Genomic DNA, 16,106 nt, shown 5'->3' on the forward strand with positions numbered 1-16,106 from the left:
TCACAGTTTGTGAGTTGGAGCCCCACATCGGGCTCCATGCTGTCCGCATAGCCTGCTTGAGATTCTCTCTCTCCCTCTCTCTCTCTGCCCCTCCCTCCCCCACATGTGCTCGCTCTCAGAATAAACATTTAAAACACTATAAATTTTTGTTTTAATTTTTTTAAATGTGTATTTATTTTTGAGAGAGAGAGAGACAGACAGAGTGCGAGCAGGAGAGGAGCAGAGAGAGGGAGACACAGAATCTGAAGCAGGCTCCAGGCTCTGAGCTGTCAGCACAGAGCCCAATGCGGGGCTCCAACCCACGAACCATGGGATCATGACCTCAGCTGAAGTTGGATGCTTAACCAACTGAGCCACCCAGGCACCCCAAACAACATAAAAATATTAAATAACTTCCAAATGTGTGAAAAGGTAGTAGTTTTTGTTTTGTTTTCTTTTCTTTTAATGGATTCACAAGCAACAAAGTTTAAAAACTCCTGGGATAGTTCATACTTGATAGTCTGCTTCACCTTCTAGTTACTCAACGACCTATTGTATTGTTGTTCCCTTCCTCTTTAAAAAAATAGGATACAGATTCCAAAGAGATTGATGAATTAATCACTTACACTACCCTCTACAACCTCTAGCTATATCAAATACCTTCCCCACCCATAGTTCCTTCTAAAGGAACTTACCCTACCTTCTGTTCCTATTGAGAAAGCCATCCCATGTTTTGTTCCATGTGACCCAGTACACCCCCCTTCTCTCTACCATTGCTCATGGTCATAACTGACTGGGCCAGGGTGAGCACCTGACCAGTGAGCAACCAGTTCATAGATCAGAAGCCTCTGCTGTAGCCTGACCCAAAAAGCCAAATTGGCTTTATCATATTACCTCTTTTTAGAAAACATGAAATTGATGGCCAAGGAAGTTGAGACAAGCACGTGTGTAAAGAGAGGCCATTCTTTACTGGGACTTGCTGGGACTATTCAGGGCAAAACAAACTCAGGATACAAAAAAGCAGAAAGTGTGAATCAGCAAAAGCTAAGAGGTAGAGAAGACCTATGTAGAATAGAGGGAAAAAGTAAACCAGCGAGGGCATTTGTCTCATGTATGACATGCCAGCTATCCTAGTTATCCTAAAAACTACAAACACATGGGAATTCTGGATAAAATGTAACAAATATCCTTTAATATGCATAGCTGAGGTAGAGTAATTTAATCTGGGAGGGAAGGGAGGAGCAAAGAGAAAGCCAAAACCAAAGTGGTAAGCTTGTGCTGATGGAGGCTTTTATTGTTCTTAGTAAACAAGAAGCATGGTGGGGATGAGAGAGAGCGAGCTCCCTCAGTGAAAGGATGGACTATTATTCTACCCACCAACAAAAGGACATCCGGAGGATACTTATCAATCTGAGCTTGACAACTGTTGGAGCCCCGAGTGGGACCTTTGTCAGTTGGGGAATGCAGATTATCAGTGTCTCCGAAGCGGCCATGCAGACAGCTGGTACACCTTAAGGTCCCAATTCTGTCTGAATAATTGGGGCTAGCCTTCAGTTTTGGAAAGCCAGTCTGAGGGCAGTTATCCAGTCTGTTCTATTTGTCCATACCACCAGCCAACTGACATTTTTCCACCCTGTGGAATGAGTCAAGGCTATGGAAATGAGGTTGGGGAAGACATCTGGAGGTGCTGACAGGTGTTCTCTACGAAAGTTTAGCAGCTTGGGTCCTCCCCTGCTGTTGTTGATAGACTTCTCAGTAAGATTAAGAACAATGGTGATCAAATTGCCTGGCAGAGGACAGCAGACCCAACAGTCAGTTAAATTATGAAGTACACAAGTAAAACAGTTAAGGAAAGCTACACCGGGGCATTTTCTCTCATAAGGGTAAGACTCCAGGGGGTGGTTCTAAAAGATAAAAGTTCATTAATGTCCCTCCCTTCTCTGCTCATCTTGGCATGTGAGGTGCTCCCTCCCCAGGTGCTGGTATTGCTCTCCCTCTACCTCCACAAAATTGTTGGGGCCCATTCCAGCAGCTATAATTTCACCCTTTTCCAATCATCTATTATTCATACCCACACCTTTCATCCCTAAAAGTCGGGTGCAAGAGGGACAAGGATGTTTTTATAAAACTTAGACCCATTATGTCCCCACTTTAGCCCGTATGGGTCATGGTAGGGAGATTCTGTGAGCAACGTTCTCAACCAAGTGGTCATTATCTTTATGATCTAGACCACGGAAGTCCAATGAGGGAATCCAGATGGCTGAACCAGAATTACGCTTCAATCCCCTAGGCCTTGTTTTGGACTAAGCTGCCATCCAGAGTGTGTACCAACCAGGCTGGCTTGGGGTTGCCATTAGGAAAAGAAAGAAGCATTGTGCCAAGAATTGGTCAGGAAGGAATCTTGAATTTTCAAAATAGGTGTCTATAAACCCCACCACGTTTTGTCTTAATCATTACCCAGGAAGTAGCTGAGAAGGGAAGATTTCTTTCTGGAGACAACGGTCTTCAATGACTAAACTGCCTTACTAAGATATATAGACCAGGAGGAGGTGAGGGAAATAGAAATCTTTTTAAGTCGATTTTTGAGGAAGCTGGTCAAACTCCACAATACCAGATGCATGTGGATGGGAGGGCACATGGAAGAACCATTGAATACCTTGACAATCAGCCCATTGTGTGTGGCTTTTGCCACAAAAGGGGCATTATTGTCAGCCTGCAAATGGGCTGGGAAGCTGATCACATGACCTAGATTAGCTTCCAGGGCCACAGTAATTTGTTTGGATTCAGCTGATCAGACTGGAACAGCAGAAGAGTAACCTGAAAAAGTGTGAACAGCAGTGAAGCCCTACTGATATGCCTGAGAGGTCAAAGGTCCAGTGTGGTTAATCTTTCAGGAGCAGGTGGATTCAGGGCCCCATGTAATATGGGCTCCCTCATTGTGAGATAATTGGGTCAACTTTTGGCAGGTGTCACAAGTCTAGCATGCAGTGGTAGCCTCTGCATCAGAAACATAAAGTTCTTTATTTTGTGCCCAGTCTGTGAGGGTGGATGTGTTGCCCTGACTGATCTAAGCAGCAACGATGACAATCTGGGAAGTGCAGGCTTAATGAGCAGCTTGATTTTCATTGGTCTCATCAGAGAATTGGCCTTTCCATTGGTATCTGCATGAGTAACCCAACTGGTTTGATCAGAAGTCATGGTTTGTTTCTATAGTACATGACCCCCAAGAGGGGTGTCCTTAATCTATAGTTTTCCAAGTAACAGACCAAGCAGCTAAAGCTATTGGCAATAGCCAATAAGTCAGTACAAATCTGATAAGGTAATCAAAGTGAGTATTGGTCAGAGCTATGAGAATGGCCTAGAGTTCTGCCCAGTAAGTGGAGCCACGTTCATTTTTCATTCTGTATAGCTGGTGATGAGGTTGAGTAGCTACAGCAACCCAGTGGACACCATTGGGGTTAAGTTTGAGCCATCAGTGAACCAGGCCTAGGCATCAGAGGAGTTTCTGTGAATCAAGGGTCCCATTGCACCCACGGCTGTGCTCCAGGCAACAGAGTAAGGGATAAATTATCTCCAAAATAATAGCTGTCATTTTTTCATATAAAGTTGAGATGCTGCTTGTTCCAGGCCAGTTGCCTTCTTGAATGCACCCTTTCCTTTTGACAAGTGAATCTTATTGGGCCCATTCCACCTTGTTAGTCAGTGAATTTGAGTTTACCCATCCTAAAACGGCAATATCAGGCTGAAGAGTCACAAGGCTTCCATGGTACAGATGTTTAGTTTTGACAAGAGCCCGGTAGCAAGCTAATAGCTGCTTTTCAAAAGGGCTGTTTCTAGTAGCCATGGCAGGAAGGCAACTAGTCCAAAACCCCGAAGGGCATTTCTGGGTGAAGGCAGCCTCCCTTTGCCAGACTTCAATCAGCAAAATCATGATCATTAAATTTATTGGACCCTGAAGATAGAGAGCATGCCATAGCTTGTAGGGCAACTTAAAACATGATCTTTTGATATAAGCCCCACTCAAAGGATGCTGATTAGTAGGCTAGCTAATATAAGAGACCAAGTAGGTGCCTACTTGGGTGAGCCACATACTCCGATACCCAGAGTCCAATAAGGTCCTGGGCTTCCTGTTTGGTTTGTAAGGCCAAAGAGAGCAGTTTTTCCACGACCACCAGAAGGATTGAATGTTCTAAATCCACCCAGATAGTTCTAAGAAATTTTGCTTGTTGACAGGCCCCTGAATTTTGTCTGGGTTTATCAGATACTCTTCCTGGCTACCCGCATGGTGTGATAGCACCACTGTCAAGGTCATTGAGACCGAGGCTTCTGACTTGCCAATGAGGTTTCATCTATATAGTGCAAGCTTTGGACATCAAAGGTAGAGGAACTCATCCTGCTAAATCCTGACTCACCGACTGGTGGCAAATGGCAGGGGATCTTAGGTATTCCTAAGGGAATGCTATAAACATATATGGGAGGCCTTGTCACACGAAAGCAAACTGATCTTGTTCCTTCAGTGTTGGTAAGGTGGCACATAAGGTATTGGTAATGTCTCAGATAGCATACCAAGTGTCATCAGCCTGTGTAATGGATTCAGTTGCAGTAACAGTGTCTGGAACAGCCAGGGATATGGGAGCAGCAATTGAAATCAATTGACAATAATCTGCTATAAGCTTTCAACTCCTTGTAATCTTCTTTTAACTGCCTTATAGGGCTGTTGTATTCAGTTATTGCATTGTAGTTTTGATTTGCATTTCCCTGGTGACTAATAATGAACATCTTTTCATGTGTTTATTGGCCATTTGTATATTTTTCCCCAGCTTTATTGGTATAATTGACAAATAAAAATTGTATATATTAAAGGTGAATAATGTGATGATTGGTATACATATGTACTGTGAATTGATTACCATAATCAAACTAATTAACACATGCATCACTTCACATAGTTACCTTTTTTTGTGGTGAGAATACTTTTTTTTTTTGAGTATTGTTGAGACAATGCTACATTAGTTTCAGATGTACAATTTAGTGATTTGATGAGTTTGTACATTATGCTATGTTCACAAGTATAGCTACCATCTGTCCCATTACATCACTATTACAATATCATTGACTGTATTCCTTATGCTCTGCTTTTTATTCTCATGACTTACTCATTCCATAACTAGAGGACCATATGAGAACACTTTTAAGATCTACTTAGCAAATTTCAAGTATACAATACAGTGTTATTAACTATAATCACCATACTCTACATTAGATCCCCAGAATTTATTCGTCTTGTAACTGAAAGTTTGTACCCTTTGACAGACATCTCCCCATTTCTCCAACCCTGGGCCCCTGGCAAATGTCATCCTACTCTGCATCTATAAGTTCAACTTCCTTAGATTTCATGTATAATTAGGATCAGACACCATTTGTCTTTCTGTGTCGAGCTTATTTCACTGAACATAACGTTCTCCAGGTTCATCCATGTTGTTACAAATGGCAAGAACTCCTTCTATTTTATGGTTGAATTATATTTGAGTGTGTGTATCATATTTTCCTTATCCATTTATCTGTCAATGAACACTTAATTTGTTTCTGTGTCTTGGCTATTGTGAATAATACTGCAATGAACATAGGAGTGCAGATATCTTTTCAAGATACTTATTTCATTTCCTTTGGATATATACCCAAAGTAGAATTGCTGGATGATACGGTAGTTCTATGCCTAATTTTTTGAGGAAACTCCATACTGTTTTTCATAATGGCTATACCAATTTAGATTCCTACTGAAAGTGTACAGTGTTCCCTTTTTTGCACACCATGTCAACACTTTTTTTTAATGTTTATTTTGAGAGAGAGAGAGAGAGAATGAATGAGTGGGAGAGGGGCAGAAAGAGAGGGAGAGAGAGAATCCCTAGCAGGCTTCTCACTGTCAGCATGGGGCTCAGTCCCAGGAACCATGAGATCATGAACTGGGCTGAAACCAAGAGTCGGAGGTTTAACTGAATGAGCCACCCAGGCACCCCATTGCCAACACATTTTATCTCAACACCATCCAAACAGGTGTGAGGTGACAGCTCGCTATGGTTTTGGTTTGCATTTTTGTAATGACGAGTGATGTTGAGCACCTTTTCATGTACCCATTGGCCATTTGTTTTCTTTGGAAAAATATCTATTCAGGTCTTTTTTCCCATTTTTAAATTGGGTTATTTGTTTTTTGCCATTGACCTTTAGGAGTTCCTTATATATTTTGGATATTAAATTATCAGATGTGTGGTTTCCAAATATTTTCTCCCATTCCACAAGTTGTCTTTCTGTTTAGTTGATTATTTCTTTGCTATGCAGATTTTTAGTGTAATGTAATCCCGCTTGTTTATTTTTGCTTTTGTTCCTGTGTTGATGGTGTCATATTGAAAAAATCACTGCAAAGACCAACATCAAGGAGATTTTTCCCTATGTATTCTAGGAGTTTTATAGTTTCAGGTCTTACCATTAAGTTTTTAATCTATTTTGAATTCATTTTATTCTGTGGTATAAGATGAGGTCGTTTCATTCTTTTGCATGTGGATATCCAGTTTTCCCAACAGCATTTATTAAAGAGATTATTGTTTATCTATGATATATTCTTGGTGTCCTCGTCAAAAATTAGTTGACCATATATTTATGGGTTTATTTCTGAGTTTTCTATTTTGTCCCACTGGTGTATGTGTCTGTTTTTATGCCAGTACCAGAGTGTTTTAATGACTATAGCTTTGTAATATAGTTTGGAAGCAGGATTGTGGTGCCTACAGCTTTGTTCTTTCTCAGGATTTCTTTGGCTATTTGGGGTCTTTTGTGATTCCATATGAATTTTAGAATTATTTTTTTCTGTTTCTGTGAAAAATGCCAGTGAGATTTCAATTGCGCTGAATCTGTCAATTACTTTGAGTAGTATGAACATTTAACAATATTAAGTCTTCCAGTTGAAGATTTGGAATATGAGAATATGAGACCCCAAACTATACCTTTTTAGTATAAGAATTATCTTGAGTTGGTTATTTTTAAGAAGCAGCAAACACAGAAAAAGCTCTGAAAGCCTAGTAGGAGTTACCCTTTTGTAATGAACATTTACATTTATAAAGATAATTTCCATTTGTAAGTATGTCTCCCTCTCAGGGCTCCAGGAAGAGAAGGATGGCTGTAAATCACAAAAGCCTCTTATCAGTGGAGAAGGCGCATAATTAAATCTGCATAACAGCCTTACCCCTGTTTACTGCTTTTTCTGACAACCTCCTGTAATTGGCCTCTCCCCTCCCCCAACATCTTTCTCTTGTTTTGGGTGAAGATAATATCTAAGGTGGTGTCTTGGGCCATGTTGGGGATTTATTCAGTTTTCCTGGGTCTCTCCCATGTATATAGGAGGTATATATGTTATTAAACTTCTGTTTGTTTTTCTCTTGTTAATCTGTCTTTTATTACTGGGGTGGGAGAGTGGTCTCAGCTAAGGACCTAGAAGGGTAGAGGAAAAATTATTTTTCCTCCCTATACAATCCATGAACATGGGGGTGTTCTACCATTTTCCTGTGTATCTTCTTTAATTTCTTTTATCGGTGATTTGTAGTTTTTGGTATACAAGTATTTTACTTCCTTGATTAAGCTTGTTCCTATTTTATTATTTTTGGTGCTTTTGTACATGGGATTGTTTTCTGAATTTCTTTTTTGGACAGTTCATGGCAGTGTATAGAAAGGCAACTGATTTTTGTTTTTTAATTTTATATCCTGAAACTTTACTAAATTCATTTATTAGTTCCAACAATTTTTTGTGGAGTCTTTGAGATTTTTTTTACCTAGAAGATCAGGTCATCTGCAAAGACAGACAGTTTTACTTCTTCTTTTTTTATTTGGATGCATTTTATTTATTTTTATTTCTTAAGTGCTCTGACCAGGACTTGCAGTACTACGCTGAATAGAAGTGGCAAGAACGGGCACCCTTGTTTTGTTCCTGGTCTTAGAGAAAAATCCTTCAACTTTTCAATGTTGAGTATGATGTTAGCTGTCAGCTTGTCGTATATGGTCTTCATTATGTTGAGATATATTCTTTCTATACCTAATTTGTTGAGTTTGTTTTTTTTTAATCATGAAAGTAAACTGTTTTGATTACTTTATCTTTGTAATGTATTTTGAAATAAGGAAGGATGATGCCTCCATCTTTATTCTTTTTTATGATTGTTTTGACTATTTGGGGTCCCTTGAGATTCCATATGAATTTTAGGAAGGGTTTATCTATTTATGCAAAAAAAAAAAATCATTGGTATTTGGATAGGGATTGCATTGAATCTGTAGATGGGTTTGAGTAGTGTTAACATCTTAATGATATTAAGTTTTCCAATCCATGAACATGGGATGTGTTTCCATTTATTTATGTTATCTAATTTCTTTCAGCAATGTTTTATAGTTTTCATTGTACAAGTCTTTCACCTCCATGGTTAAGTTAATTCCCAACTATCTTAACTCTTTATCCTGCTGCTTTACTGAATTCATTTATTAGTTCTGACAGTCTTTTTGTGGATTATTTAGAGTTTTCAACATATGATCATATCATCTGGAAGCAGATAATTTTACTTTTCCGTTTCATTTTGTTGCTTTTTTTTTTTTTTTTTTTTTTTTCCTAATTGCTCTGGCTAGAACTCCCAGTACTGTGGTGAATAGAAGTGGTGAAAGCAAGCATCCTTGCCTTGTTCCTGGTATTAGAGGAAAAGCTTCAGTCTTTCACCATTAACTTTGATGTTTGCTTTTTTTTTTTTCTTTTTTTTCATATATGGCTCTTATTCTGTTGAGATAGTTTCCTTCTATTCCTAGTTTGTTGAGTATTTTTATCATAAAAGTTTGTTGATTTTGTCAAATGCTTTTTCTGCATCAATTGAGATGATCATGTGGGGTTGTCTTCATTCTGTTAATGTGGTATAATTACATTGATCAATTTTTGTACACAGGACCATCCTTGTATTCCAGAAATAAATCTCATTTGGTCATGGTGTATAATCTTTTTACTATATTGCTGAATTAGGTTTGCTAGTATTTTGTTGAGGATTCGAGCATCAGTGTTCATAAGCCGTATTGGTTTTTAGTTTTCTTTTAGTGCTTTGTTGGACTTTGGTATCAGAGTAATGCTGGCCTCATGGAATGAGCTAGGAAGTGTTCCTTCCTTTTCACTTTTTGGAAAAGTTTGAGAAGGATTCATGTGAGTTTTTCTGTAAATGTTTGGTAGAATTCACCAGTGAAGCCACGAGGTCCAGGACTTTTGTTTATTGAGAGATTTTTAATTACTGATTCAATCTTCCATACTAGTTTGAGGTCTATTTTGTGTATCTTTTTTGTGAAGTCTTTTTTCAAATCTTTTGCTGATTTATTACTTGGATCGTATGTTTTGCTATTGGGTTGTATGAATTTATTACATATGTTCAATATACAAGTACTTCATTAGACAGTTATATTGTGAATATTTTCTCTCAGTCTGCGGTTTGTCTTTTATTTTATTTTATTTCTTTTTATGTTTATTTTTGAGAGAGACAGAGACAGAGACAGAGCACGTGTAGGGGAAGGGCAGAGAGAGAGGGAGACACAGAATCTGAAGCAAGTTCCAGGCTGTCGGCATAGAGCCCAACATGGGGCTTGAACCCACAAACTGAAAGATCATGACCTGAGCCGAAGTCAGATGCCTAACCAACTGAGCCACCCAGGTGCCCCAGTTCAGAGGGGCAGAGGGAGAGAGTGTTAAAGCAAATACTTGGCACCCAGGAAGAGACAAGCCACACACACTCAGGGAACCAGAAAAGACTGTTTATTGTGCACCCTTGCCGGCCCAGCGGAGTCACCTCCAAAGGCTGAGCCCGAACCTTGGCATTGGCCTCCTTTTATGGCTGGGATGGTAGGGGATTGAGAGACAAAAGAAAAACGGGAGGGGGCCCTTAGCAGTGGTGCTATCCTGGCAGTTGGTGGACACAGGAGGCAAACAAGATTACAGAAGCCAGAAGTATGCAAGGGGAGTATCCAGCTTCGGACATCTGGCTGGCCCCTTTTATCTTGTTTTTACTAGTTTTTCTTAGAGAGAAAGAGAGAGAGAGAGGGAGAGAGAGAGAATCCTAAGCAGGCTCCAAGCTCAGCATAGAGGCCGATATTAGGCTCCATCCCACCACCCTGGATTCATGACCTGAGCCAAAACCAAGAGTTGGACGCTCACCTGACTGAGCCACCCAGGTGCCCCCACCAACTATTTCCTCTTATCTCTAGTACCTAGTTCAGTACCTGAAACACAGTAGATGCTGAATTGAACTTTAAATTATTGAACTTAAGGGGCACCTGTCTGGCTCAGTTGGTAGAGCATGCAACCCTTAATCTTGAGGTTGTGAGTCTGAGCCTCACGTTGGGTATAGGGAGTACTTTAAAAAAATCTTTTAAAAATTTTTAAAAAATCAAACGTAAAATTATTGCACTTTAACTTTGCTCAAAAAGTGTCAGAAAATGAGCTTCCAGAGGAAATTATTCTTTGTCAGTAGGCTCTAGAGCCCATGGTCCCTAATACAGTCCTTTGTTCATACATTTTTCATTTTGTATTGTATTTGTGTGAGCAGGAATTCATTGCTAATCTCTGACAAACTGGTTTATATTACAGCAAATTGTATTCCCACTCTGAGATTATTTGCATTTAAAAGTGAAGGCTGAAGAGGAAAATTCCTTTTGCCAAGGAGGAATTCCAAGCATCTGTTGCTGGCCAATGGGGTGAACTTTTGTTTGAAAGGGTTAGAAACTGTTTGGGGGAGCAACTACCAAAGCATCCCATAGAAGGAAGTGATTTTATTTTGGTCACAACTGGCGACAAGAGCTATCCTGAAGTCTTGAACAAAGTCCGTAAAGAGGCCTGAATTTGGAAAGACGAGGAGAGTGAAAACACTAGCAGTTAAAGAGTTAAGGAAAAAATATGCTTCTGCCAGCAGTTCCTGGGATTCTGTCCAAACAGCATGCTGTCGGCAGCATCAGCCAGCAGGAACGCATAATCTTCCACCCTTTGGTTTTAGTGGGTAATACTAACTAAGAAAACACTCCAGATTTTTTATGTTCGTATGGATAACTCACTTACTTCAGACATAGCTCTTTATCCAATAGTTACCTCCTACACTTGGGAAATTTTCTTTTTTTCTTCTTTTCTTTCTTTCCTTTGTTCTTTCTTTTTTTTCTTTCTTTCAATACAGTATCCAATTCAGGACACCAACCAGCATCTCCTAGGACAAAGAGGCAGCTTTTTTCAAACTATAAGGTCACTTTTCTTTCATTCCCATCATTCTTTGAGCCAAAAGGGCACAACAGCCTCAGGTTTTAACATTTCTGAAAGTAAATATACTACCCGATTCTTTCCCCACCCTGAAAAGTGCTTATTAAATTGATGGTCAACTAATGACTCATGGCATCTTAGAACGGAGGAAAACGTGCCACAGAAATGCCCTCCCTGTCATTACCTTTGTCCTGGGTCGAAGAATGATCCTTGTATCAGGAGCCTTCCCCATCTCTCCTGAGAAACAAAGGCAAAAAACATCTCATGCACTACACTATAACGTAGTTCAAATCAACAAAATTTATTAAATATTTATTAAATGCAAATCACCGTGGTGTATATAGAGCTGAATAATTCAAAGCACATTGAAGCTTAAATGAAGCTGGCACTAAGGTTACAAAGCATAAATCATGGCCCCTACTTTAGCTCAGTGTGGTCAGGGAGACCATCTACAGATAATTATAAAATGATGTGATAAGCATTGTATTGGAAGCTTAGAGGAACACACAGTAAAAATTTTGTGTGGAGAATTGAACTTTAAGTTCTTTACAGAGCACTGAGGTAGTTTACAAACGCTTTGCCTTGTCCCACAATAATACATATTTTTACTTGCAGTTTCGATTGAGATCACAGTGGCAGTTGTAAGAAATTAATATACAGAGATACCATGTACACTTTGCCCAGTTTCCACCAATTGTAATATTTTGGAAAACTGGATCATTTTTTAAATGTTTATTTCTTTATTTTGAGAGAGAGAGAGAGAGAGAGAGAGAGAGAGAGAGAGACACCCAAGCAGGCACCTCGTTGCCAGCGTGGAGCCCAATGTGGGGCTGAAACTCACAAACCAAGAGATCATGACCTGAGCTGAAATCAAGAGTCAGACACTTAACTGACTGAGCCACCCAGGCGCTCCGAGAGGCTCTTTTTAGATACATTCTAGGTGCTTTTCTTTTGTCAGATATGTGGTTTGCAAATATTTTCTTCCATGCTGTGACTTGTCTTTTCATCTTTGTCACGTAGGTTTTCAAGACAAAGCAAAAGTTTTTAATTTTGATGAGCTTCAATTAATCAATATTTCCTTTTATAGTTCATGCTTTTAGTGTCAAGTCTAAGAACCCTTTGCCTGGCCATAGATCCCAAAGACCTTCTCTTATGTTCTTTTCTAAAAGTGCACTCCACAAAAGCCTTTTACTAATTTCAGAGAAATCACACTGGAGCTTAATGGAAGACAAGCAGTAAGTTAGAATTTAATCAGAGCACTGTATTAGTGTGCTCAGGCTGCCATAACAAAATCCCACAGACTCGGTAGCTTATACAACAGAAATTGATTTTCTCACAGTTCTGGAGGCTGGAAGTTCAGGATCAAGGTGCTGACAGTGTTGGTTTCTGATGTTTCTTTCTGGCTTGTAGACCAGCCACCTTCCTGCTGTATTTTCACATGTTCTTTCATCCATGAGAGCTGGGAGAGAGACCTCTTTGATGTCGCTTCCCCTCCTCATAAGGACACCAGTCCTATGAGATTAGGTCTCCACCCTAATGACCTCATTTAAACTTAAGTACCTCTCTAAAGGCTCTATCTCCAAATACAGCCCGATTATGAGTTAGAGCATCAACATATGAACTGTTGAGGGAACAATACAATTCATTCTTTAAGAAACACAAGGCCCAGAGTGTTGGATTACCTGTTCCGGGTTTCTTGGACCACCTATGCTAGCTGTCATGGCCAGCATTATATGTGAACATAGGTACCAACACTGCCTGGTTTCAGAAGTCCCAATGAGTGAATGCCAAGTAGTTTATGTGCTTGCCTGCTTAGTGTGTTCCTCTTCCCCCCACCTCCCCGGTTTTCTGGGAATCATCCCTGTCTCTCTCAATCTGGTAATGAGGCTCTTACCCTCAGAACTGCTGACTTAGTACAATATGCCCATAGCACCCTGGGCATAGTTAATTAGTCCAGGAAAGGGACTAGATGCAAGCTGGGTGAGTCACGATCTCTTCTGGGAATTTTGACCTCAACACTGAAACTCACTTTGGCTGCTCTATCTAACTAAAGAAATCTAAGCTTGGGGGCCCTTGATGTTGGCCATTTTCTTCCACTTGGACTAGGAAACAGGGATGGTGGGTTTGCCATGAGAAAGAAAATGAAGCAGATGCCAAGAAAAAGACAGAAACAAGGGACAGAGGACATTCTAGCACCAACTGCTCTCCCACTGTATCCTGTCCTTGGGTACTAGGAAACACTGAAAACCAAACTGCCCTTTTTGCTTTGAGGGAGTTGAAGGCAGGGAAGGAGAAAACAGCCTCTGTGTGGGCAACCACACAGAGTTGCTGCCCAGTCTCTTTTTTCTACCTTTAGTCTCTTCAGAACTGACCATCTCGGTTGGCATACTCTTTAGAGCAGCTCTGTCTGTAAAATATAATGCAAGCTACATATGTAAGTTTTAATTTTCTAGCATCCACATTTTAAAAAGAAACAGGTGAGAGGCACCTGAGTGGCTTGGTCAGTTAAGCATTTGACTCTTGATTTGGGCTCAGGTCATGGTGGTGAGATCGAGCCTAGTATCAGGCTCTGCAGTGACCTCGTGGAGCCTGCTTGGGATTCTCTGTCTCTGTCTCTGTGTGTGTGTCCCTCCCCCACTTGTGCTTTCCATCCCTCTCTTGAAATAAATAAATAAACATTTAAACAATAAAAAGGAGCAGGTGAAATACATTTTAATCATATATTTTGACCCAGTACATGTAAAACATTATCATTTCAACATGTGACTCCATTTTAAAAATTGCTCCATTTGAATGATTCATGTACTGTTGCCTTAAGAGGCCTAGACATTCCTCTGAGAAGTGGGGACTAAAAGACGGTCTTATGGCCGTGCTAACCCCTGGACTTCTCCATGGTGACTCTGTGCCCTGGGAGCCAGAGCAGCCATGTGAATATTCCAGATTTCGATTTGCAACCAACTTGACTACCTCCCTAAGTCCCTTCTAAATAAGTCTGTGACGCTAGTTAACACCGTGAGCTAAAAGTAGGGACTTTATTCCTCATCAATACCATCTGTCTATCTATATCTACCTACCTACCTGTCTGTCTATCTACCTATCTATCATCAGATGAGCTCTGGAGTCAGAAATATCTGTATTTGAGTCTTTCCTCTGTGCCTCCCTCTTACTAGCTCTGCGACCTTGGGCAAATTATCTCAGCTTCTCTGAGATCTTCATTTTACACCTGTAGAATAGGGATAATGGCAGTACCTGCCTACCACTCTGAGGATGACAATTAAATGAGGAAAGTATGAAAAATATGACAAGGATGAAAAGCACAGTGTAGCATATGTTAAGCACTCCATAGTTGGTGGCCATTATTATGCACAGACCTCCTCGATAAAGGCCTGACAGCCCTCTAGGAGCTAATAGGAAGAACAGAAAAGGTAACATACAAAGAATTAAGAGAAAGAGTTACTTCAAATTTTAATGTCTAGCAGTACCTGAGGCTTGGCACAAAACCTCTAGTCCACATTTGGGTTTCCACTTGAAGGCCAGAAAAACAAAATTAAAGCCCTTTCTTTGTCTTAGCATCTATTTGCACTGTAAATTTTTGATATGGGTTATTCAAAAGAAATTCTTGTGCAGTAGTTCTTTGTCCTTTTCCCTTAGGTTGACCAATGTCTATAGATTTTTTAGCATCCTCATTGAACACACCCACTCTCCATTCTCCCTACAAGTCATGACCCTTTGCTTCTGTCGTTCTAAGTGATTGTCCTCTAGAGCATACATAAATAATTTTAAACATTGGCCCTGGAAACTACTTTTACCATTAGAAAAAAGAACCCCTAAGGTGATTTGCAAGTGCATTTAGCTGGAATCCACCCACATTCCCACTAAGATAAATGCTTCTGTTATAATGGAAAGAGGACTTCAGAGAGAGAGAAATAAAGAGCAGGAAATTCAAGCTGAGGGAGAATTTAGAAAACATTTAACACAATTCTTCTTAAATATTGTACCTGCGGGATTGGCAGCACATGCTTCCAGAGGGTTCTGTCTTCTGCAAATACCTGCCCAGTCCCCACCTGCACAGTAGCCTTTGCCATGTTGCATTATGGTTGCTAGTATGTCTGTCTTGTCTGGTAACCTCTGAGACCATCAATACAAGGATCAAATCTTACTCATCCAAGTCCCCAGCACTATACTTGACATATAGGTGGTGAGCAAATGTTCAATATATGAGTGAAATGCTTTTGGACTTGCAACAGTCCATCTTGGCCTGGTATCTGGAATTAAGAAAAGATCAGAATGAGGTTTTTAATTCTTATCTTTTTTGTTCCCAGGGCCTGTGTTCTCTGGTATGTATTTGCTCTTCATGGGGCTGAATTTCTGTAAAATGTGTCTGAGTAGGCTGACGAGGGTCCCAGGCATAATGTGAAACAAAATTATCTGATGGGGATTTCCAAACGTTATGAGAATTAAAAGCCCTCAACCTTAGAATGGCCACTTTAACTACCAAAGTGAGGAGGCCCTGCCTCAGAATGAAGCCTACCCAGTAGAAATCAGAGTTAAGGGAAGGAGAGAAAGGTATCTTTCTGATGGCATCATCTGAGTACCTGCATCCAGCCATACCTGAATGAAGTCAGTATGCCTGCGCTTATCTCTTATATGAACCAGTGTACTGGCTTTTCATTGAAGCCGGGCTGAGTTAGGCTTCTGTCACTTGCCCCCAAAGAGCATTGATTAGTAAAATAAAGACCAAATAATTAGAGAAGAAAAGCCAACATATATAAAGTGTTGAACTGCATTCTACTGATTATAAATGCAGTAGAAATCCAGAGGAGCAGGA

The sequence above is a fragment of the Panthera tigris genome, chromosome X (assembly GCF_018350195.1).
Source record: "Panthera tigris isolate Pti1 chromosome X, P.tigris_Pti1_mat1.1, whole genome shotgun sequence".
In the NCBI taxonomy this organism is placed as follows: domain Eukaryota; kingdom Metazoa; phylum Chordata; class Mammalia; order Carnivora; family Felidae; genus Panthera; species Panthera tigris.